The sequence below is a fragment of the Cololabis saira genome, chromosome 15, assembly GCF_033807715.1.
Source record: "Cololabis saira isolate AMF1-May2022 chromosome 15, fColSai1.1, whole genome shotgun sequence".
Classification (NCBI taxonomy): domain Eukaryota; kingdom Metazoa; phylum Chordata; class Actinopteri; order Beloniformes; family Belonidae; genus Cololabis; species Cololabis saira.
In genome coordinates, this window is record NC_084601.1 from 41,182,372 (window position 1) to 41,205,577 (window position 23,206).

The 23,206-nt window shown below is 44.7% G+C and overlaps 2 non-coding genes across 2 annotated transcripts; one reads left to right on the forward strand and one right to left on the reverse strand.

The window, feature by feature from the left end:
• Positions 1-15,495: 15,495 nt before the first annotated feature.
• Positions 15,496-15,569, reverse strand: trnat-ugu (transfer RNA threonine (anticodon UGU)). Its single transcript has one exon. It is a non-coding gene; the product is annotated as a tRNA-Thr (tRNA).
• Positions 15,570-20,162: 4,593 nt separating this feature from the next.
• trnar-ucg (transfer RNA arginine (anticodon UCG)) lies at positions 20,163-20,235 on the forward strand. Its single transcript has one exon. It is a non-coding gene; the product is annotated as a tRNA-Arg (tRNA).
• The last annotated feature ends 2,971 nt before the right edge of the window (positions 20,236-23,206 follow it).

Below are 23,206 nucleotides of genomic sequence, written 5' to 3' on the forward strand. Positions count from 1 at the left end.
TTTTGATGTATAACACACTTGGGGGCACGTTACGGTTCGGGCTGAATTAACTGCCGAAGGAATGGCATAAATTGCGCCAAAGTGACACGATTAATTCAAAATGGCCGACTTCCTGTTCGGTTTCGGCCATGTCGCCAAGAGACTTTTCTTTAAGTTGTGTACTGATACAGGTGTGTAGCGATTTTCGTGCATGTACGTCAAACCGTATTGTGGGGCTTGAGGCACAAAGTTTTCCGGGGGGCGCTGTTGAGCCATTTTGCCACGCCCATTAATGTAAACCATTAAATATCAAATTTTTCGCCAGGCCTGACTTGCATGCAAAATTTGGTGACTTTTTGGGCACGTTTAGGGGGGCAAAAAGGCCCTCCTTTCGTCAGAAGAAAAAAGAAAGAAAAAAAAAAATTCCTACAGATACAATAGGGCCTTCGCACTGAAGGTGCTCGGGCCCTAATAATAAAAATTCCTGCAAATACAATAGGGCCTTCGCACTGCAAGTGCTCGGGCCCTAATTAAAGCTGCAAGCAGCGAAGAACGGGCCCTCGGACTCACGGCCACCGCCCCCATAAGCATATCAGAAATGACACCACCCACGACTTCCTATGTCAAACCATTCAAAAGTTATAGCAGAAAATCGGGACGACCAATCAGAAGAAGGGGCGGGGCTAATTTTCACCAATTATGGTCAAGGACTCAATACCGAGTCCCATGACACCACCCACGACTCTTTATGTCAAACCTTTCAAAAGTTATGGCAGAGAAAAGTATTCTAGGGGGCGCTGTTGAGCCGTTAGGCCACGCCCATTAATGCAAACCATGAAATATCAAATTTATCGCCAGGCCTGGCTTGCATGCAAAATTTGGTGACTTTTGGAGAACTATCAAATATGGACCAATCAGATGAAGGGGGGCACGCTTTTTGGCGTCTAGCGTCGCCACGGTAACCCTTTTGAAAGAGAAAAGTAATGCGCGTAGTCGCAAGATGAAGACGCACATTTTGATGTATAACACACCTGGGTGCACGTTACGGTTCGTATTAATTGCCGAAGGAATGGCATAAATTGCGCATTACACAATTAATTCAAAATGGCCGACTTCCTGTTCGGTTTCGGCCATGGCGCCAGGAGACTTTTCTTTAAGTTGTGACATGATACAGGTGTGTACCGATTTTCGTGTATGTACGTCAAACCGTATTGTGGGGCTTGAGGCACAAAGTTTTCTAGGGGGCGCTGTTGAGCCGTTAGGCCACGCCCATTAATACAAACCATGAAATATCAAATTTATCGCCAGGCCTGCCTTGCATGCAAAATTTGGTGACTTTTGGGGAACTATCAAATATGGACCAATCAGATGAAGGGGGGCCGCGCCTTTTGGCGTCTAGCGTCTCCACGGTAACACTTTTGAAAGAGAAAAGTAATGCGCGTAGTCGCAGAATGGAGACGCACATTTTGATGTATAACACATCTGGGTTCACGATACGGTTCGGGCCGTATTAATTCTCGAAGGAATGGCATATTTTGCTCCAAAATTACGCGATTAATTCAGAATGTTCAAAATGGCCGACTTCCTGTTCGGTTTCGGCCATGGCACCAAGAGACTTTTCTTTAAGTTGCGACATGATACAGGTGTGTACCGATTTTCGTTCATGTACGTCAAACCGTATTTTGGGGCTTGAGGCGCAAAGTTTTTTCTATCTGAACCGATCAGATGAAGGGTGGGCGCACCTTTTGGCGTCTAGCGTCGCCACGGTAACGCTTTTGAAAGAGAAAAGTAATGCGCATAGTCGCAGGATGGAGACGCACATTTTGATGTATAACACACCTGGGTGCACGTTACGGTTCGGGCCGTATTAACGGCCGAAGGAAGGCATCAATTTCGCCAAAATGACGCGATTAATTCAAAATGGCCGACTTCCTGTTCGGTTTCTCGACATGACGCCCAGAGACTTTTCTTTAAGTTGTGTACTAATACAGGTGTGTACCGATTTTCGTGCATGTACGACAAACCGCATTGTGGGGCTTGAGGCACAAAGTTTTCCGGGAGGCGCTGTTGAGCCATTTTGCCACGCCCATTAATGCAAACCATTAAATATCAAATTTTTCGCCAGACCTGGCATGCAAAATTTGGTGACTTTTTGGGCATGTTTAGGGGGGCAAAAAGGCCTTCCTTTTGTCAGAACAATAATAATAATAAGAAGAATAATTCCTGCAATTACAATAGGGCCTTCGCACTGCAAGTGCTCGGGCCCTAATAATAATAACTTGCATTTATATAGCGCCTTTCAAGGAACTCAAGGTCGCTTTACAGATCATAGACCTTTTTCAAGGGATGCCTTGAAAAAGGAAAACCAAAGGAAGAAATAACAAAACAAAACACAATCGGGACAAAACAACAGGGGGGGGTGGGCACTAATGGGGAAAAGGTGGGTTTTGAGTTGTGTTTTGAAACTGTCCAGAGAAGGGGAGTCACGGATTACAGCAGGGAGAGAGTTCCAAAGGGTGGGGGCAGCAACACTGAAGGCTCTGTCCCCAAAGGTCTTCAGTCTGGTCCGGGGGATGGAGAGCAGACCAGCGTCTGAAGACCGCAGGTTCCGGGAGGGAGTGTGGTGATGAAGGAGGTCGGACAGGTACTGGGGGGCCTGAGTGTGAAGGGCTTTGTAGGTGAGTAGGAGGAGTTTGTACCGAATGCGGAACTTAACAGGTAGCCAGTGGAGGTGGATGAGGGTGGGGGATATGCTGCCAGGGCTTGGTGTGGGTGAGAACCCTGGCAACTGAATTCTGCACGTACTGGAGCCTGTCCAGGGTTTTACTTGGAACCCCAGACAGGACTCCATTACAGTAATCCAGTCGGGAGGTGATGAAAACGTGGATTAGTGTTTCTGCCACAGAGTCAGAGAGTGAGGGACGGAGACGTGCGATGTTTCTGAGGTGATAGAAGGCAGATTTGGTGACCGACTTGATGTGTGACTGGAAGGAGAGGGTGGAGTCCAAGATGACGCCCAGATTACGGACCTCGGAGGATGGCGTGATGGTGCAGCCGTCCACCCGGATGAGCAGATCTCCAACCTTCCGGAGCATTGACTTTGGGGCCACAACCATGAGCTCCGTCTTATTGCTGTTCAGTTTGAGGAAGTTAGTTGTCATCCAAGATTTTATGGCTGAGAGGCAGTTAACCAAAGACTGTGGGGGGAGCTGGGAGGATGGTGAGGTGCTGAGATGGAGCTGGGTATCGTCAGCGTAGCAGTGAAAACTGAGACCATAATGGCGTATGATCTGGCCAAGGGGGAGCAGGTAGGTGGTGAAGAGGGTTGGACCGAGCACAGAGCCTTGGGGGACACCATGGTTGACTGGGGCAGGGTGGGAGGAGAAGCCAAGGATGGTGACAAACTGAGTTCTGTTGGTGAGGTAAGATTGGAACCAAGATAAAGCAGAGCCAGAGATACCAAGGAGAGCAGACAGGCGTTCGAGGAGGATGGTGTGGGAGATGGTATCAAAGGCAGCGGAGAGGTCGAGAAGGATGAGGATGCTGATTTTACCATTGTCTGCAGCAGTGAGGAGGTCATTTGTAATTTTGATCAGGGCGGTCTCAGTACTGTGGTGGGTTCTGTAGGCTGACTGGAAGGGTTCATAGAGCTCATGGTTGGACATATGCTGGTGGAGCTGGGCCGCCACTGCTCTTTCCAGGATCTTACTGAGGAAAGGAAGGTTGGAGATCGGCCGGAAGTTATTGAGGTCCTCAGGGTCCGAACCAGGCTTTTTCAGAATGGGAGTGATGGAGGCGATTTTAAGACTGGGGGGCACTGTACCGGAGCCTATGGAGGAGTTAATTATGTCAGTGATGGTAGGAAGGCAGGCTTTCACCAAAGCAGTTGGCATGGGGTCCAGAGAGCAGGAGGAAGCTTTGGCTTTGGTGACCAGTTTGGTGACCAGTGCGGTGGTGACAGGGGAGAAAGAAGAGAGAGAGCAGTCGGGGGGGCAGGGAAGCTCCAGGGGCGCACCACTTAGTGAACCGCCGGGGGAGGGAAGGTCAGGTGTGAGGAGTTGCTGGTGAATGGTGTCCACCTTAGCACCGAAGAACTCCAGAAACTTGGAGCAGCGCTCCTGGTCCTCTGTAGTAGGGGGGGCGGCAGGGGGGCGGAGCAGGCGATTGATGGTGGAGAACAGTGTCCTGGGGTGATTTTGTTGAGAGCCAATGAGGGTGGAGTAATACCTCACCTTGGTTCTGGCTAGTTCGTCCTTGTATGACCTCACATGCTCTTCAAAAGCCAGCCGGTGGACGGTCAGGCCAGTTCTTTTGTGCAGGTGCTCCAACCGGCGACAGGTGGTCTTAGAAATGCGGAGGTCTGAGGTGAACCAGGGGGCTGGACGGGCATAGGAGACAGACCGGTGTTTGAGGGGGGCCAGAGAGTCCAGGCAGCACAGTGTGTACAGAGAACACCCCGGATAATCATATACATGCTTCATGTTTTTGTGCACCGGTACAGAAGTTCTGGATGGAGATATGTGAGGATTTATCCACATGGCTCAATTACAGTGTGCCCCACATTATGCATACTAGGTCACCTGGGAGACATCCAAATAGAATCTAACCTGGCTCACTTGGTTCTCACTGTCTTATGTTTAAATGACCTTTAAATGACCACAGCATTTTAGATAAGTTCCAGTCCGGTTTTAGACAGTTGCACTCTACAGAGACAGCCCTTTTAAAAGTTTCAAGTGACTTAATGATGGCATCTGATGTTGGAAATTGTTCAATCCTGGTTTTACTTGACATGAGTGCTGCTTTCGACACGCTAGACTACTCTATTTTAATAAATAGACTCAATAAACAGGTAGGGATCACAGGAAAGGCTCTTAATTGGTTTTCCTCCTACCTCACGGGTAGGAGTTTTAATGTGGCTGTTGGCACACATGTGTCAGCATCTGCCCCCCTTTCCTATGGGGTCCCCCAGGGCTCCGTTCTTGGGCCAACGCTATTTGCACTTTACATGCTACCACTAGGACACCTTATCAGCACTTTTAAAGGTATATCTTATCACTTTTATGCAGATGACATCCAGCTTTATTATTCTTTTAACCCAAAGAGCTCAACTGATTTTAATTTCAACATTTTACATGAGTGCTTGTCAGCTATAAAGGCCTGGATGTCGGACAATTTTTTATCCCTGAATGAGACGAAAACCGAGGTGCTCATTGTGGCACCTGATAGCCTCATTCCAAAGGTGGTGGACTGCATCGGGCCCCTTAAAGACTATGTCCGTCCAAATATCAGGAACCTAGGTGTCAACTTCAACCAGACCATGCAACTCAACACTCACATCAGCTCAATAACCCGCACCTGCTTTTTCCATCTCAGAAATATTGCCAAGCTCAGATCTGTTGTCTCATACCCAGAGCTAGAAATGATCATTCACGCATTCATATCATCACGTTTGGACTACTGTAATTCACTCTTCACCTGCCTCAACAAAACTGACATGGGACGTCTTCAGCTTATCCAAAATGCAGCAGCCAGATTACTCACCAGATCCAGCAGGAAGTGCCATATCACTCCCATCCTGGCCTCCTTGCACTGGCTCCCTGTCAAGTTCAGGGTCCATTTTAAAATTTTAGTTATTACCTACAGAGCACTGCATGGTCAGGCTCCTCAGTACCTCATAGATCTGGTCCCACGCTATGAGCCACAAAGAGCCTTAAGGTCGGCTGATCAGGGCCTTTTAACAACGCCAAAAACAAATCTAAAAACCAAAGGTGACAGGGCTTTCCAAGCAGTTGCTCCACATCTTTTGCTCCCACAAGCCCTGAAAGATGCAACATCTGTGGACATTTTTAAAAACAAATTAAAAACGCTATTTTTTGAGCAGGCATTTATTGATGTATTATGATTTTTGTTTCTTTTCTTTTTGTCTTTTTCTTTCTTTCTTTTCTGTTTGTTATTTTCCTTAGAGACACATTGTGCAGCTTTTTAATTACCTCATGTTTTTACTGTTTTTTCTGTATGTAAAGCACTTCGTGAGTTTCTCTCTGTGAGAGGTGCTATATAAATAAAATTTACTTACTTACTTACTTACTTATGTATCGCAAAGAAAAACGCTCTTATGAACTGGAAACAAAAATCCAATCTTTGTATGAATCAATTTAGGAATCCTCTGTTAAATCATATCAGTAATGAGATAATGTCTGCCTCCACTAAACATCATTCGGCAGAACTGCCTTTCTCTGGTCCCCGATTATAGGCTCCATTAGTGGGGGCGAGTGGGTGGTGATACATACATAAATATCTCAGTTGTTTCTCATCATCATTTGCTGCACTCCACATGACTGCTATGTGCTGCTGACGTCCCCGACTCCCCCAGTCTGGCCTTCGGCAGGAGGGTCCCCCCCCTTATGAGCCTGGTCCTGCTCAAGGTTTCTTCCTCCTAAAGGGGGGTTTTTCTTGCCACTGTTTGGCTTAAGGTTTTTCTCCCACTATGGGAGTTTTTACCTGCCATTGTTTATGTAATAATTGCTCAGGAGTTTATGTTTATGTTCATGTTCTGGATCTCCGGAAAGCATCTAGAGACAACATCTGTTGTATTAGACGCTATATAAATAAAATTGAATTGAATTGAATCGGCAGGACTTGGAGCTCTCTAGTCTCCCGGCGGCTCTGGTTGAACGGCCCGACAAACCATCTCCGATCACGCTGTTTTCTTTACCGAGATCACAAGAAAAGCAGAGCAGTGATCTCCATTCCGTGTTGCTGTCTTGTTTATTTATCTTTACTCCACCAACTCGAAATATTGAATCCCTTTTCTAAGCCAACGGCGCGACGCAGCTCAAACAGCAGGTGTTTCCGCTCTTTAATCTGATTGGTTTACGAGTAAATCGTCCCCCACGTGGGGTGCGCTCTTATGATTGGCTGAAACAAAGATATCTGATTGGTTGCAGATCCTTCCGTTTTAAAACAAAAAAAACGCATTTGTTAATCAAGTCACGTCAGGGGAGTCTCAAAAGTCACACATAAATCCAGCTCGGCTCACAAATAAAAAAAACGTTTGTAAATCAGGTTATATTTGTGTGTGCATCAAAAATACATTTGTGTATGTTGTCCTACGCACGTGTGAATTGTTCTGTGCATTTGTGAATTTTGTCCTGTGCATGTGTGAATTTTGTCCTGTGCATGTGTGAATTATGACACTCTTCTGCCCTCACTACACGTTTGCGTATGTAGCTATGCAGCGAGCTAAACACTCTCCCATAAAGGACCCAAGGCAGGAGCTGGCTTTAGGTGTTTTTAATGGAAGCCGTGTAAAACTGTAAAAAGAACAGTACACAAAGCATAAGTTCTACATAATGAAAAATCTCTTATACAAATGAAATAAGCAGCATAATGTAGCTGACATAAAACAAATGCAGTAAACCAAGCAAACAATCACAGTAAACTAAGTGCACTCACAGATTATGCTTCTTGATGAGCAGAACAAAGCAGAAGGAGGCAGATTGTGAGATGCTTCCTTCCATGAGGTAGTGATGTCATTCAAAATGGCGGATTCAAACCTGCTAACTTTATTAACACCTGGATGTCATATGAACAAGGCCGCCAGATGGCGCTAAACTGCATTACCTAACACATTTTGTATCTGATATATAGGAGAGGCAGAACAGACACTGTTCTAGCTCCATACTTGAAACTGCAAAGGCTTTTGATAATGCAGCCAAGATAATGTAAGTCATCTTCTCTGTTACAGAATCATAAAGGAAGACCCAAAAGATACTGCTGTGATGATTGCGAGAAAGTCTTCACCACTTCATCAAACCTGAAGATCCATAAGAAAACTCACACTGGTGATAAACCATACAGCTGTGATCATTGTGGTGCGGCTTTTGCCGTGAAAGGTTATCTTACGACTCACCAACGTATTCACACTGGTGAGAAACCATACAGCTGTGATCAGTGTGGAGCGGTTTTTACCCGACAAGATAATCTAAAGAATCACCAACGTATTCACACTGGAGACAAGCCTTACAGGTGTGATCAGTGTGAGGCGGCTTTTGCCCAGCAAAGTCATCTAACGACACATCGACGTATTCACACTGGTGATAAACCATACAGCTGTGATCAGTGTGGAGCGGCTTTTGCCGTGAAAAATAATCTTACGACTCACCAACGTATTCACACTGGAGACAAGCCTTACAGATGCGATCAGTGTGGAGCGGCTTTTGGCAAGCAAGGTCACCTAAGGACTCACCAACGTATTCACACTGGGGAAAAGCCTTACAGATGCGATCAGTGTGAGGCGGCTTTTGCCGAGCAAGGTCACCTAAGGACTCACCAACGTATTCACACTGGGGAAAAGCCTTACAGCTGTGATCAGTGTGGAGCGGCTTTTGCCCAGCAAGGTGCTCTAACGAGTCACCAACGTATTCACACTGGAGACAAGCCTTACTGGTGTGGTCAGTGTGGAGCGGCTTTTGCCCGGCACGATCAATTGACGAGACATCAACGTATTCACACTGGATTCAAGCCTTACAGGTGTGATCAGTGTGGAGCGGCTTTTGCCCGGCAAGGTGATCTAACGAAACACCGACGGATTCACACTGAATAAAAAGTGTACATTTGTGATCAGTGGTGATATCATTTATTTTGAGAGTTCAGTTAAAAGGCACCAATTTAGTTTAGTTATTTTAGTTTGAAAGAAATCATTCTGGTGGTTTGATTGTGGGAAAGATTTGAAATATTTTTTCTAAAAAGCAGCAGATTCTTACAGCTGTAAGAGCTGTTCAGTTATAACCAGATTTAGAAAATGAAGTACAAGAATTCAATTAAAATGTCTTTATTTTGAACATGATGGTAGTGTAAGTCACAGACATGCTCGAGCATACTTGAACAATGAATGCAAGAGATTTTTTTTTGAAGCAGCAGAAGTTTTGACATGTTCAAAAAGAAGTAAGAAGTAAAAAAAATGTCTCCTTCTCCTTGAACTCAATACCATGTTTTCACATAGACCCTTTTTGTTAGATGTCAAATATCTTGATGTATTGAGAAGTTATACAAATCAATACTAAGAATTTTACACAGTGTAAACATATTGTGGTATAGATGAGTATAAATTTGTGGATTCCTGGGTGATTATTGCCATTTGCGTTACATGTCCCTCTATATAAACACTATTTACTATGAGTCCCTGTATTCATCTATACATAAAAGCATTTTTTTTTTATTAACATACAGTACTAACAGTGACAAAAGAGTGCGTGCGTGCGTGCGTGCGTGCGTGCGTGCGTGCGTGCGTGCGTGCGTGCGTGCGTGCGTGCGTGCGTGCGTGCGTGCGTGCGTGCGTGCGTGCGTGCGTGCGTGCGTGCGTGCGTGCGTGCGTGCGTGCGTGCGTGTGTATAAAGAAGAAGAAAGAGAAATTTAGAATATTAATTTGAGAATTGATGAATAAACAAATAATTATCATATAGAGTGATGTAGCATAATATAAATATATGTAATACTATAATCGGCGTTTCCCCTACCATTATATAGGCCTGGCGGGGCCGCCAGGCCAACGAGACCCCCCGCCAGGCCTAAGAAAAAAAAAAAAAAAAAAAATCAATGATCATTTACGTTTAGGAGCCTCTGCTGTTCTGCAACGGGAGTCAACCTGCTTCGTTGCCTAGTAATGCTGCTGAGAGCGCGGGCATATTATTATATATTATGGGATGTATAGAGTTTGTAGCTAGTCAAAAGAAAAAAGAAAAAATATCGCGGGCGACAGACAACATGATATAAAGAAATGTTTCTGCAGGTCCGTGTGTTTGTGTTTGCATGAGACGCTGCAGGGAAGCGTGAAGGAAAACACAGCCCGACGACACAGCATGCGTCCGCAGGGTCCTAGTGCCAGCCATGTATGAGCGTCTAGGCTGATTTATGGTTCTGCGGTACACCAACGGCGTAGGGTATGCGGAGACACGCACCGTACGTGCGCGTCGCCGTGTACCCTACGCCGTAGTCTCTGCGTTGGTGTAATATAAATCAGCCTTTACCGTTGCTGACACCGGTCCGACTGGTGACCCAGTAAAAAACAACACATCTAAACACAGAACATCTGGCTGGGATCCCGAATGGCTTAATAACCATAAATACAGCCCCTGGTTGTACCACACTCCCCATGGTAAATGTCCAATTTGTTGTTTACTTACATTTTTGTTCTGATTGAGCTTCTTTTTTTGGTAAGCAATAATGATTAAAATAACAGACAATAGATTGTCTTTCCACTAGAACCACTAAAGGTTCATTTTTCCCCCAGTCAAATGCATGTAACTCTGTTATAACAAAACGGGTAAAACAAATCTACAATGTTTAAATTATTTATAACTGATATAATCTCAATTGTGAATAGGGATGTTTTGTCGCATATGCCGTCAGCACAAGCAGCCGTTAAAAGAGGACCATCCCAGAGGGTTTTCATAGAGATCCCTCTGAAATATATAGAAAAGATGTGCTCAATGCTCATATGGGTCAGACCTTTCAGGCCCATGACACTTTGGTTAAAGGTTAGATTAAATCTTATTATTTCATTCAAGTGATATCATTCAGCAATATAGGCCTACAATGATTTTTAATGTAAAACTTTGTTATATTGCTACATGTCCAATATGCCGTCCCACGCGCCTCGTCTGTTTAGGATTTTTTCGTTGGGTACCACCGGGCCTGAAGAAAATTCTAGGGAAAACACTGTATAATGGCATATAAATATAGTAATATCCTAATATAACATAATTTTTATAACATAACAAAATGATATCACCATACTATAATATATAATAATACTATACTTTAACATCCCATGAGATTTCATAGCTTAATATAATAATACACTATGAAACAATATATCATGATAATGCCAAGAATAATTATTAGAATTAGAATTGGTCATTTATATATTGCAATGAGGGGTGAGGTCAGACCGGGGCGTCAGGGAAGCGAGCAGGAGGCCCCCACCAGACTCCAGTTGCCCGACCAGGGGCCCCAGCAAGAGGCAGGTCCAGTCCAAGTCCAGTCCACCATCCCCTCACCCAGAGCAGAATGAGGAAGTCAGCCGTCCCGATCGGCCAGCACAATACAAATGATGAGAAAAGATAAGAGAAGTATTTGTTGGGCCACAGTCCCATATGAACTATGGATTGTGTGATTATATGAACAGTTGAGGCCTTGGGTCAGCTTTGAGGCCCAGTTCTGGGGCCTCAGGCTGAGACCAGCCTCTAGTTTATGATACCTGACCGCATGGTTTGGAACAAAGGAAACCCCATGGACGCAAAGCTCAACCAGGATTTACATCTAAGGCCCTGCAGTGATAAGGAACAGCCCCTGATTGGACACAGACCCCAAGCCACAGGGGGGCCTTGACTTCCTGGACCAGCTATAAAAGGAAAAGCTCTCTTCTCCTCGCTCTCTTCTCCTCTGCTCTGTCCGTTTCGCAACGAGTGGCCGCAAGTTTTTTGAGCCTAAAGAGGAGCCGAACCAGGGACCCTGCAGGCCTCGACGTGAACGCCTTTGGACCGACCTGGAGCTGAAGGAGGCCCAGCTGCTGTGCCCATGTATTCCCCTCATCCACAGAGAGAGAGAGAGAGAGAGAGAGAGAGAGAGAGCCGCTCTTTATCAGGATCCCCTGCTGAGCGTAACTACTCTTTGTTTCATCAAGAAACACTGACCGGCCGGATCAAACCACTTTCTCTTCATTTACAAAGATTCACGTAAGAGGCTGTTCTGTGTCTGGGCAGAGAAACTTAGTAACACATTTTAAAAGTTAGTTTTACGTTGTGAGCCGGACTGGTGATCCCGTCACAACTGTGCTCATTAGTTGAGTGTGTTTGTTTATCTTATTGTTTCTCCCCTAATTCTGCTCCTACTACCACCCTCACCCCCCTTCAGGTAATCTGAAGTTTTGTGTACATGTTTAGTTAGTTGTTGTTTTTGGGTAGTTTAGCCATCAGAATTTATCCGAAGTGTTGTTTTACCATCTTCTTGACACTTGTGTAAATAAATTCTGATTAATTTGAATGAGAGAAGTTGTTTGTGCTTATTTGTCACAACTGTTGTTGCCAAGGCCTTTGTTCAAACTCCTCCCTTCACTATTATTCTTAAGAATAATCTACCTTGAGACTGATTTTTGCTGTTTAGTTATCTTTTTCTTGATTAAATCAGGTGGTGCCCCGTTTTGATTAAGTCATTTTGATAATTCAATTTGATAATCTACTTTATTAATTATTAATGATTGTCCTTCAACAATCATTAATAATTCTTTGATAACTGAACCAGCACCTCCCCTGTGGTACAACATCAATGATATTAGAAATAAATGTATGGCTTTATATAAGTTGTGTAGTGGTAGAATAAAATATCATCCAGCACAGAGATGTCATAGGTGTGAAAAAAAAACCTTGAGGAAAAAAAATGTTTTCCCTCTTTTTATAGCAGGCAGTTAATGTTTATTTTTCCTGTAAAGTTGAACATTTTAAAGTGTAGGTGAATTACTACTTAGGTGAATTACTTTCTTTTTCAACAAAATTAATTTCTGCATGAGACCCAATGCAAGAAAGAGATGGTCGGCCTTCCTGTCCTGAGCACCAAGAACAGGACTGGAGTGGTTTTCCAAGTCCAAATAATAACACTGTAAAGTCTCACGTTTCCACCACAGAGATGTCATGGGTGTGAAAACAATCAAGACAAAACTTTTCTAAATCTTTTCTAAAGTCAGGTAGTTAATGTTTGTTTGGCTTTCCAAGTCCAAATAATGCTATTGCAAAGTCATACATGTTTCTACCCAGTTTTGAACATGGGCCCTTTCGCGTGTTAAGAGAACGTGATAACCACTACACTACGGACACTGCCATGCACTGAAATCGGCGGGCCAAGACACTGTTACGTCCCAGACTAGGGGAACAGAGGCGCAACATAAAAATGAGGCAGCGAGAGACGGTTTACAACAAAAAGGCTGTATTTATTTTTGCACAGCTCAAGGTTTTCAATAAAAAAGTTAAAATCCATGCTAACTGGGTGAGCACAACCGAAACAAAATGACGAAACGAAAAATGAAGCTTCTCTTCGGGGTAAACTTAGGCCAAAATAACAAACAAAAGAAACTACCTTCTCAACCAGACTACCTAAGCCCTGGGACGAAACAAAAGATCAAACAAAATTACAATCTCTGAGCCTAACTTCCTAACTAACAAAAACAGGAGAAAAAGGGGATCAAATTAAATGGCGGTTTACCCTTACTGCTTCGGTATAAAATATAAGACAGGCTACAGCCAGTTACAAAATCACACAGCTAACTCAAGCAAGAACTGCTCAGCAGACAGCAGACTAACACAGATATCGAATGCACGGAACACAGCGAGGAGGATTGCCACACTGAACAGTAGCAGCCCTCGAAATGCTGACTGAGGTGTGCTCCTTTTGAGAAACATCTTTTATCTGATTATGATCAGAGTATTGTTAAACCACCAACGCTGCAGGAGACGTCACAGTTTACCAGCCACATGAGCAGGTGAGCAGTCATGATGTCAGGAAAGTAACTGTTGTTGATGGTTTCTTCAAAATCCCAAGCTACTTACCTCCATTTGTCCTTCACCTTATACAACAACTTCTACATTAACGATTGCATGTTTGCATGTATATTCAGTTAGACACGTGTTGTATGTCATCCATTGCTTTACAACATCCTCTTAGAAAGAGACCATAGACTTGGAGAGGTTTGATAATGACAACTGTCATTGGCCGGGTTTCCCAGATCAGTTAAGTAGTTCTTAACAGCGAAAGACTTCTTTCAAACCTTCTTAAGGAGCCTGTGAAAGAAAATCGCGTTTCCCAGAGTTGCTCTTAGCTTAAGAATCTCTTTCATTAAGAAGGAAATGAAAGATGCTGCTGACCCAGTCTTTACAACCATCTTAGTGAACAAAGACTCACAGATCCAGCCGCGTCAGGCAAATCAATATCACACCAAGCAATGAGATATTAAAACAATGCACCCCGCACAAGTTTTGATCTATTTTATACTTTAGATTTATATTGTTTAGCATTTATTGGTGACAGCAAAGGGGGGGAAAAAAAGAAAAATAAGGAATAACAAGTGTGTTCCTGTATATGCTTTATGCATTACGCACAAATAAAACGATCATCATGAATATCATTTATTTGATGATTTGGCTGCTATACAGCATGTTCTCGCTGCAAATCAACCGCGTCACCGTGCGCGAAGCAGAACTGTTTTTATGAACGCATTCGTGCGTCAGCACTTCAGTCCCCTGGACGTGTGTCGGACCGGGCTGTCCAGGCAGCCGGTACACCGATCCTCCTGCGCCGCGCCCGAGCGCACCTATGTGATGACAGGGAAGCAGCAGCTGATCAACGGGATCCTTTGATGAATCGTTCATTACAGTCTCAAATATAATCAATGGTGTCGGTTTATATTAAAGAATCTTTTTGCCCAGAAGAAAAAAGAGCGAAGACAACGACCCATAACTATTTTCTTCTCTTGAAAAAACCCACCTGCGGGATGCAGCAGCATCAGAAGAGCAGGAATACGTGCGTGGCGGGGATGATCTCTGCAATCTGAAGCCCTCTATAATTGTAAAAAGAATTTCACTTATCACGGGTTCTTTTTGGAACATAACCCCTGCGAAAAACCAGGGATTGCTGTAATTCCACGTTGCGATTTGCGAAACTCGCCTTCTCTTGGCTCATGTTTTTGAACGCACACACACGCCCACCACGTTTCCTCCCGGTTTCTGCGTGTGGGGAAAAAAAGCCTCACTGTAGCCAGAAATAACGGAGTAACGCACCGTTTGGATGAAAAAGGGTAATTGAATTATATTTATCATCTTAATTTTTTATTATAACGCACAGGCAGCAGGGAATTAGTGCGTTAGGTAGCAGTGCTGCGTGTGAAAATGCGCTGATAGTGATCGGTGATCGATTTGCCTGGCATCGATTGATTTGGTTTCAGAACCGGACAGCTGCTCCAAAGAGCTTCTGAAAGAGCGAAACTAAAGAACGGTGTTAAGAAGTCATCTGGGAAACACCCATATCTTAGGGTTCTCTCTTAGTTCAAACCTTCTTTGAACCTCTCTTAAATCCTTAAGAGAGGTTGGATCTGGGAAACCCGGCCATTGACATTTGAATGAACAGGGCTCTCTCTTCGTACCTACTCCTGACTGGATTACAGCTTTCTCAAGAACCCTGGCAGTGACGGTCAGCCAACGACTGTTCCCTTATGAGCAAGAATTATCATCTCAATATGAATGAGGCCTGTTAAAATGTCATGAGAGTTCAGTCTGCTTTCTACTGCTTAGGAAATGTTAGAAGAAGCACTTGCTACACTGAGAAACATTGTAAGTGTTTGTGTCGACAAACAGAGGAGAAGGTGAAGACTTTATCCAACCATGTGGAAAAGACAGAAATTGGATACATTTTTTTCACAAAGACCGGTTTTTATCATTACAGGAGTGATATAGTTAATTGTTAGTTTAAAGGCTCTGCTGGGATTTGAACCCAGGATCTCCTGTTTACAAGACAGGTGCTTTGACCAACTAAGCCACAGAGCCCCGAACAGATTGCCACCAACGTTCGTTCTTCTTCTGGAGCAGCTCTATTCCACCTCACTGTGATATATTTAGTTCACAAACCTGTTCCACTACTGTCCTGGCTTTATGTGAAGTAACAGAGCTATGAAGGAGGTGAAACAACGCTTTTATAGTTACCATATATGGTTACCTGCCCTGAAATGGGCAGGTAACCTCTAACCGAAGCGAGCTTAAACAACATAAATTCCACTTAACCTCAATTCAGGTTTATTCAAATGTAATTCATAGAAATCATAGAAATCATAGAATCCTTTATTCTCACTGTAAACATTGTTTCTAACATCGCTATGAAAATCTGTTTAGCAGCTCCATATGACAGCATAACACACAACAAGAATCAACTCACACAGAAACGACAAGAATAATAAATAAATAAAATCACTTATGCAAAATTGTAATATAAAATATAAAATTGACTGTACATGTAGTGCAGGGCGATGGATAAATACTTTCTGGGGCAATTATTGCACTTGGTTGTGTATGAGTGTGTGTGGGAGGGGTTGGGGGATTGGTGTCAGTCCATGTCAGGTGGGCGGGGTTAGAGGGTTAGGGGGGGGGGGTTATGGTGTTGGGGGCGGGGTTAGAGGGTTAGGGACGGGGTTATGGTGTTGGGGCGGGGTTAGAGGGTTAGGGACGGGGTTATGGTGTTGGGGCGGGGTTAGAGGGTTAGGGGCGGGGTTATGGTGTTGGGGCGGGGTTAGAGGGTTAGGGGCGGGGTTAGGGAGGGTTGATGGCTTTGACGGCCTGATAGAAAAAGCTGTTACTCAGTCTTGTGATTCTGGATTTGAGTGTCCGATATCTTTTTCCAGAGGGGAGTGGGGAGAACAGGGCATGTCAGGGGTGTGTGGGGTCAGTGCTGATGTTTCTGGACTTTTTTAGAAGTCGACCAGTGTAGATGTCTCTGAGGGGGGGCAGTGTGGTCCCAATGATCTTCTCTGCCGTCTTCACCACACGCTGCAGGTCCTTCCTGTCCTTAGCAGTGCAGCTAGTGGACCACACTAGCTTAGCAGTGCAGCTAGTGGACCACACTAGCTTAGCAGTGCAGCTAGTGGACCACACTAGCTTAGCAGTGCAGCTAGTGGACCACACTAGCTTAGCAGTGCAGCTAGTGGACCACACTAGCTTAGCAGTGCAGCTAGTGGACCACACTAGCTTAGCAGTGCAGCTAGTGGACCACACTAGCTTAGCAGTGCAGCTAGTGGACCACACTGTGCAGCAGTAGGTCAGGATGGACTCGATGGAAGAACGGTAGAAGTTCAGCAGCAGCGGGCAGGGGAGGTGAGACTGTTGGTTCTGCTTCCTGAGAAAATAGAGTCTCTGATGGGCCATCTTCAGCCGAACAGATGTTCTTCAGCTGAACAGATGTTCTTCAGCTGAACAGATGTTCTTCAGCTGAACAGATGTGTGGGTGGTCCAGGTGAGGTCGGCTGAAATATGGACTCCAAGGAACTTGAAGCTCTCCACTCTCTCCACCTCCTCCCCTCTGATGGCGAGGGTGGGCAGCACAGACTTAGATCTTCTGTAATCCACAATCAGTTCCTTGGTTTTGGATGTGTTGAGGTCCAGGTTGTTCTGAGAGCACCAGTCAGTCAAGTGCTTGACCTCCTCCCTGTAGGCTGACTCACCATTGTTCTTAATCAGTCCTACAATGGTGGTGTCGTCGGCGAACTTGATGATGGTGTTTGTGGGATGGAATAGGGAGCAGTCGTGGGTGAAGAGGGAGTAGAGTAGAGGGCTGAGAACACACTCCTGTGGCGTTCCAGTGTTCAGGGTGAGTGTGGAGGAGGTGCGGTCTCCCATCCTGACGCACTGGGGTCTGTTCCTGAGGAAGTCATGGATCCATGCACACAGTGACCTGCCTAAACCCAGGTTGCCCAGCTTCTGGATCAGTTTGTGGTGAATGAATAATGTGTTAAATGCTGAGCTGAAATCCACAAACAGCATCCTCACATAGGTGTTTCTTTGGTCCAGGTGGGTGAGGGCTGTGTGGAGCGCCATCATGACAGCATCCTCTGTCGAAATGTTTGCTCTGTAGGCAAACTGATGTTGATCGAGGTTGGCAGGGAGGGCGTACTTGATGGAGGGGAGAATGAGTCTCTCAAAGCATTTAGCGATGATGGGGGTGAGAGCAAATGGGCGGTAGTCATTCAGGCAGTTCACTGTGTTCTTTTTGGGTATAGGGACAATGATGGCTGATTTGAGGCAGGTGGGCACCACAGACTGCTGGAGGGAGAGGTTGAAGATGGTTGTGAAGACCTCAGCCAGCTGGTCTGCAAATTCCTTGAGTACCCGCTCCGGGACGCCATCCGGACCAGGTGCCTTCCTCGCGTCGACTCTGCGCAGGGTGGCTCTGACCTGCTGCGGCTGGAGCTGGAGCAGGTCGTCATCATTTGATGGTGGAGCAGGAATGATGTATTCCCTGCTGTGGCGGTCGAAGCGAGCGAAGAAGTGGTTCAGTGTGCCAGGGAGGGTGCTGTCCGATGGTATTGACGCTGGAGTGCTGGTGTTGTAGCCGGTCAGGATCTTAATCCCCTGCCACATGCCTCTAGAGTTGTCGGTATTAAAGTGGTCATCGATGCGCTGCTGGTAAATGCGCTTAGCCTTCCTGATGCCCCTGCGAAGGTTATTCTGTGCCGCTGTGTAGCTCAGTTGGTCCCCTGCTCTGAAGGCAGCGTCCTTCACCTCGCCGTTGAGCCATGGTTTCTGGTTGGGGAACACTTTAACCGCTTTAGTCACTGTCACATTGTCAGTGCAGAAATGTATATAGTCCAGTACTGCAGCTGTGTGACCGTCCAGGTCTGTGTACTCTGTGAAAACGCCCCAGTCCTTGTGTGGGCAGAAAGAGTTTGCTGCAATGGACAGAAGTTCTGCTCTGTTGTACTGCAGACCTGCCATACAGGTAAACGCCAGTAAACATAGATGTAAACACAAAAAGCTGCCAAGACTCGTGGAGCGGCGGGCCGCTGCGACTGCGCGCGCCGCCATCATCAGGTTGCCAGATCTGACAGGTTGCCACATTAGTTCTATTGTGTTCATTATGTCTTCAGATGGATATCCTAAAGTTTCTTTTTTCCAGACAAAATTCCAACTTCTTAATTTCAAACTGACAGTTTGGGCGATTCTCCCGCCTTCCTCAGAGTGTCACGTGATGGGAAGTGACAACGTCCTTATCAGCTGTTTTCACGATGAGGTCTTGGCCAACCTGCCAGGTTTGACAGGTCGGCCACGCCCCCGCTGTCCTCCCTCCAAGATGCTGGTCCATGTGTGAGAGCATGTACGCCTGCTCATCCCTCTTCATTGTTTGTTGTCCTTGTTTCCTTATTTCTATGGCCTCCATGATCCAGTGCTGGTGTCGTTTGTCCTCAGTGCGGATGACTCTGGCCTTTTCCCAGTTTATAATATGCTTTTCCCTTTTGCAGTGGTCTGTTATGGCCGACTTGTGGGTCTCTTTTATTGCTCTTGTTTGAATCTTTTCCGTCTCCTTCTCGCATTCCTTTTGATGTTCTTTTCTTCTTGTGTTAAAACTTCTTCCCGTTTCCCCGATGTAAGTTTTATTACATGATTGACAGGGGATTTCGTATATGACGTTGCATTTTTTGTTGTGATCTATTTTGTCCTTTGGGTGCACTAACAACTGTCTGAGTTTTGTGTGAGGTTTTACCGGTGTATTAATGTCGTATTTCCGCATGACTCTCTGTATTTTTTCCGTGATTCCTCTGATATACGGTAGAGCCACGGTTCCTCCGTTCTCGGTCTTGTTGGTGGGTTTGTACTTCTTTTTTGGTTCTATTTCTTTCCTTTTCACTTGTTCTGCCCCTTTTTTAATTACCCATTGTGGGTATTGACATGCTTTAAATGCTTGTTTGATGTGTTTCTCCTCCATCGCCCTGTCCTCCGGGTCCGTGACTATTGTCGCGCGTTCGTGCAGAGTTCTGATGACTGACATCTTGTGAGCTGTGGGTGTTCTGATGTCCATAATAAATACTGATCAGTGTGGGGAGGGAGGACAGCGGGGGGGGGGGGGGGGGCGTGGCCGACCAGCGGGGGGCGTGGCCGACCTGTCCAACCTGGCAGGTTGGCCAAGACCTCATCGTGAAAACAGCTGATAAGGACGTTGTCACTTCCCATCACGTGACTCTGAGGAAGGTGGGAGAACCGCCCAAACTGTTAGAACGGAAGGTAAGAAGTCAGAACTTTGTCTGGAAAAAAGAAACTTTAGGATAGGTTGCCATATTAATTAAATTACTGTTAAATAATTTGAGCAAACCCTACTTAGTAGCTGGTGGGGGTCAGCTTATTTTTGAATACAATTTTTATAATGTGAAACTTTCAAAGATAACACAAGTTTTAGTGGTAACCAGTTTGGCCAGTATGGGGAATGAACCCATGATCTTGGTGTTATCAGCACCTCCGTCTGACCTTCTGAGATATCCAACCTGGTTCTTGAGTTCCATGCATAGTCCCCCAAGCCAGGTACAGATCTCTAAGTCGGTCATTTAGTGTCAGACCTTAAGAGGTCGGACCTGATGGATGGAGAAAGAGGAGTCACAGGAAGACCACATGGCCTAATGGACAAGGCGTCTGACTTCGGATCAGAAGATTGAGGGTTCGAGTCCCTCTGTGGTTAAAGAGGTTTAAAACAGTTAGTTCAAGATGTACTCTTATGACCATAGTACATGACATAGAAATATATTACTCAACTATGTATTTGTCCAGATGGAAGCAATAGGATTTGTTTCTTTGCAGGTTTCTACCTTAGGTCCTATCAGAAGGTCCTGATGTCCTGGAGATCAGACGTTCTCAGCTGCTCCAACAGTGGATGTTCTAGTTTTTCAGTGTTTCTCAGCCCTGTTCCCCGGAGCTCACTGACCTGCAACTTTTAGATGTTTGTAGATTTTTTCTTTCCTCGTGAGACAGAAAGTGAACTTTAAACCAAAGTGTCCTCTATTCCATAATAGGAAAACTATCCTGGTGAAACAACATTTAAAATTGTCTTCAGAAACCAGGATTGTCATCTTCTGTCCTTAACTTTGTGAAGTGACAGCAGCAGCGTCAGGATGGCCGAGTGCTCTCAGGCTCCGGACTCAAGGACTGACTGTTTCCTTTTATTTAGATTTTAGATTTTATTGCTTGTAATGAGAAGATACATCTTGTCCCACTGGCAGATTTTCCTACTTATTTCAGGTGAAAATTTCCTTGAAACAGGTGAAAATGGTCAAATATTATTTTTCTGCTGTTATTTTTCTGGTGATGACTCTAAATGTTGAAATAGCAGTAAAACCACATTCATTGATGAAATGACATAAGGGATGGAAAGGGGGATGATTTGGACCGTTTTTATTTCAGGGGGGATGCCATCCCCCCTCATGTCGAGTACTGATTATAAGTAACAATATTTACCCACCTGGAGGTTTATCCACTTTGCCCATTGGGAAGAATGAGATACTTCTCATCTTCTAAGCATTTCTTCACTTCTTCAGGTCGTCCTCCCATCCCTCAATAGCAGTAGGCAGAGGTATGGTGATATTGTCCCGTTTGAGCTGTGACAGGTGGTGTTCCCACATGTTTTATATCCCCAACGCTCGGAGAAAGAGGGTTAGCGCGTTCACTTAGCATGTAAACAAACGCCGGTTCCGGTACGCGCCGGAAGTCGCACCCATAATTCACGCAAAGCCTCATGGGGGCTAGGAATAAGGTGGATAAAGAACCAACCTGATCATTTTCAAGATTCATCTCAACCTATTAAATAAAAAAACAAACGTAGGAGAGACAGAAACAAAGCTTTCATGCCAGACCTTGGTAGCTCAGATGTAGAGACCTTGAATGTGAGTGACCTGCATGTGTCCAAACAATAACATCACAGTGTTAATAGCAGCAGAGAGGTGTTTTGCAGGTGTGTAGTGACGACTTCCTTCACTGTTATTCTATAGAACCAACCCTGGCAACAGTCAGGCACGCAGAGAATAAAAGCTACATTAAGACTGATTGTGCTGTTTATTATTATTTCCTGATAAGTCAGCTGGTGCCCCGTTTTGATTTATTCATTTTGATATGTCATTTTCATTATTAAAAACTCTGGATCACTTTCTGCTGCTCCTCTGACCTGCTATAACCTGCCAAATAAAGTTTAAATACAACAACCTGGTTCATTTGTGCTGCGATTGGGTTCACTCCATACCAGTACAGGTATCAAAAATACTATTGATTTTACCGGTAAATGTATCCATAGGTGTGTTGGGCCACAGTCCTATGTGAACATGGGAACCTTCATTTGAACTTTAAGGCCCAGGTGTTGTGTCTACATCGGTGGTGGTAGTTCTCTTTAAAACTCTGGTTCTTCTTCCTCACTACTGATCTGTCCCAGTCTGCTCCAGTCTGGAGCTAGTGATGGTTGATTAGTGGTCCAGCTCTTGGAGACGGATGAAAATGCATGATGATAAGAGTTACTTTAACCATAGCTTTAATTCCAGGTAGGATCAGAACTGTTTCTCCCATTGTCTGAGCTCATGTTACAGCTGGTTACGTAGAGTGACCCTCGCCAGGTAACAATAACAGCAGAAGGGTCTTTTTTAAATTGGATGATTTTACTGAATCACTTTGACACGCATTTTTTTCCTCATTTTTTAAAATGTTTTTATCAAAGTACTTTGAATCGTACATGGAATGTGGTGTACAAATAAACTTGCCTTGGGTTACTTCTGTATATAAATATATAAGTGGAGGAAAAAAAGTATTTAGTCAGACCACCGGTTGTGCAAGTTCTCCTACTTAAAGCGACACTACGTAACTTTTCCAGCTTAATATCATATTTCCAGAGTCATTGTGATGGTACATCAACTTCCAACAGGTTTAATGACACCTCTGTCATGATCTGAGGGGTCTGTATCGCTTTCACTGGCACTATGTAACTTTGAGGAGCATGGTAGGAACCCTGCCACACTAAAAAACTACAAATTTTACGACTTTGACTGCTTTACGGCACATACGTCACTTCCCCCTCCTTCCCGATTCGTAGTCGAGACAAAAATGGGCGGGGCTTGGAGCGCAGAGGCTGAGCTCAGCAGAAGCTGGTGTTGAGCTAAACGAGGAGCTGGTATCATGGCCGAAGCAGCGAAAAAAACGAAGAAAATAAAAGTTTTAACGGAGCGGAGGAGGCGAAAAAAAGAAAGCGGGAGAGTAACAAGCTAAATGCCCGGTGGAGAATAAACATTGGCCCGGCGTTCTCTCGCTACAAGCCCTTGCAGCGCCGTCGTCTTGGACGAGATGGTTGAAGGATGTAAAGACGTTCATCACCTTCAGGTATGCACTTTTGTCAACACCTATGTCCGTGTGTTTATATTAAAATAATAACAAGAGTAGTAAAAGAAACCTTATGGTGTTTATAATGTGTCGTTTTATCTTGTGAGTGTATAAATATATACATTTCTCTAATTTTTCTATAGCTATACATTACTTGCTTTTACTTTCTGCATAATTACAGTGACTTCAACAAAGAAAAAAAATTCAAACTTGTGATCAACAAAATATGTTGAATGATTTATAGGTCAGTAATTATCAGAAAGACATAATGTTTTTGTATCTTTATTCTCACACTCCGC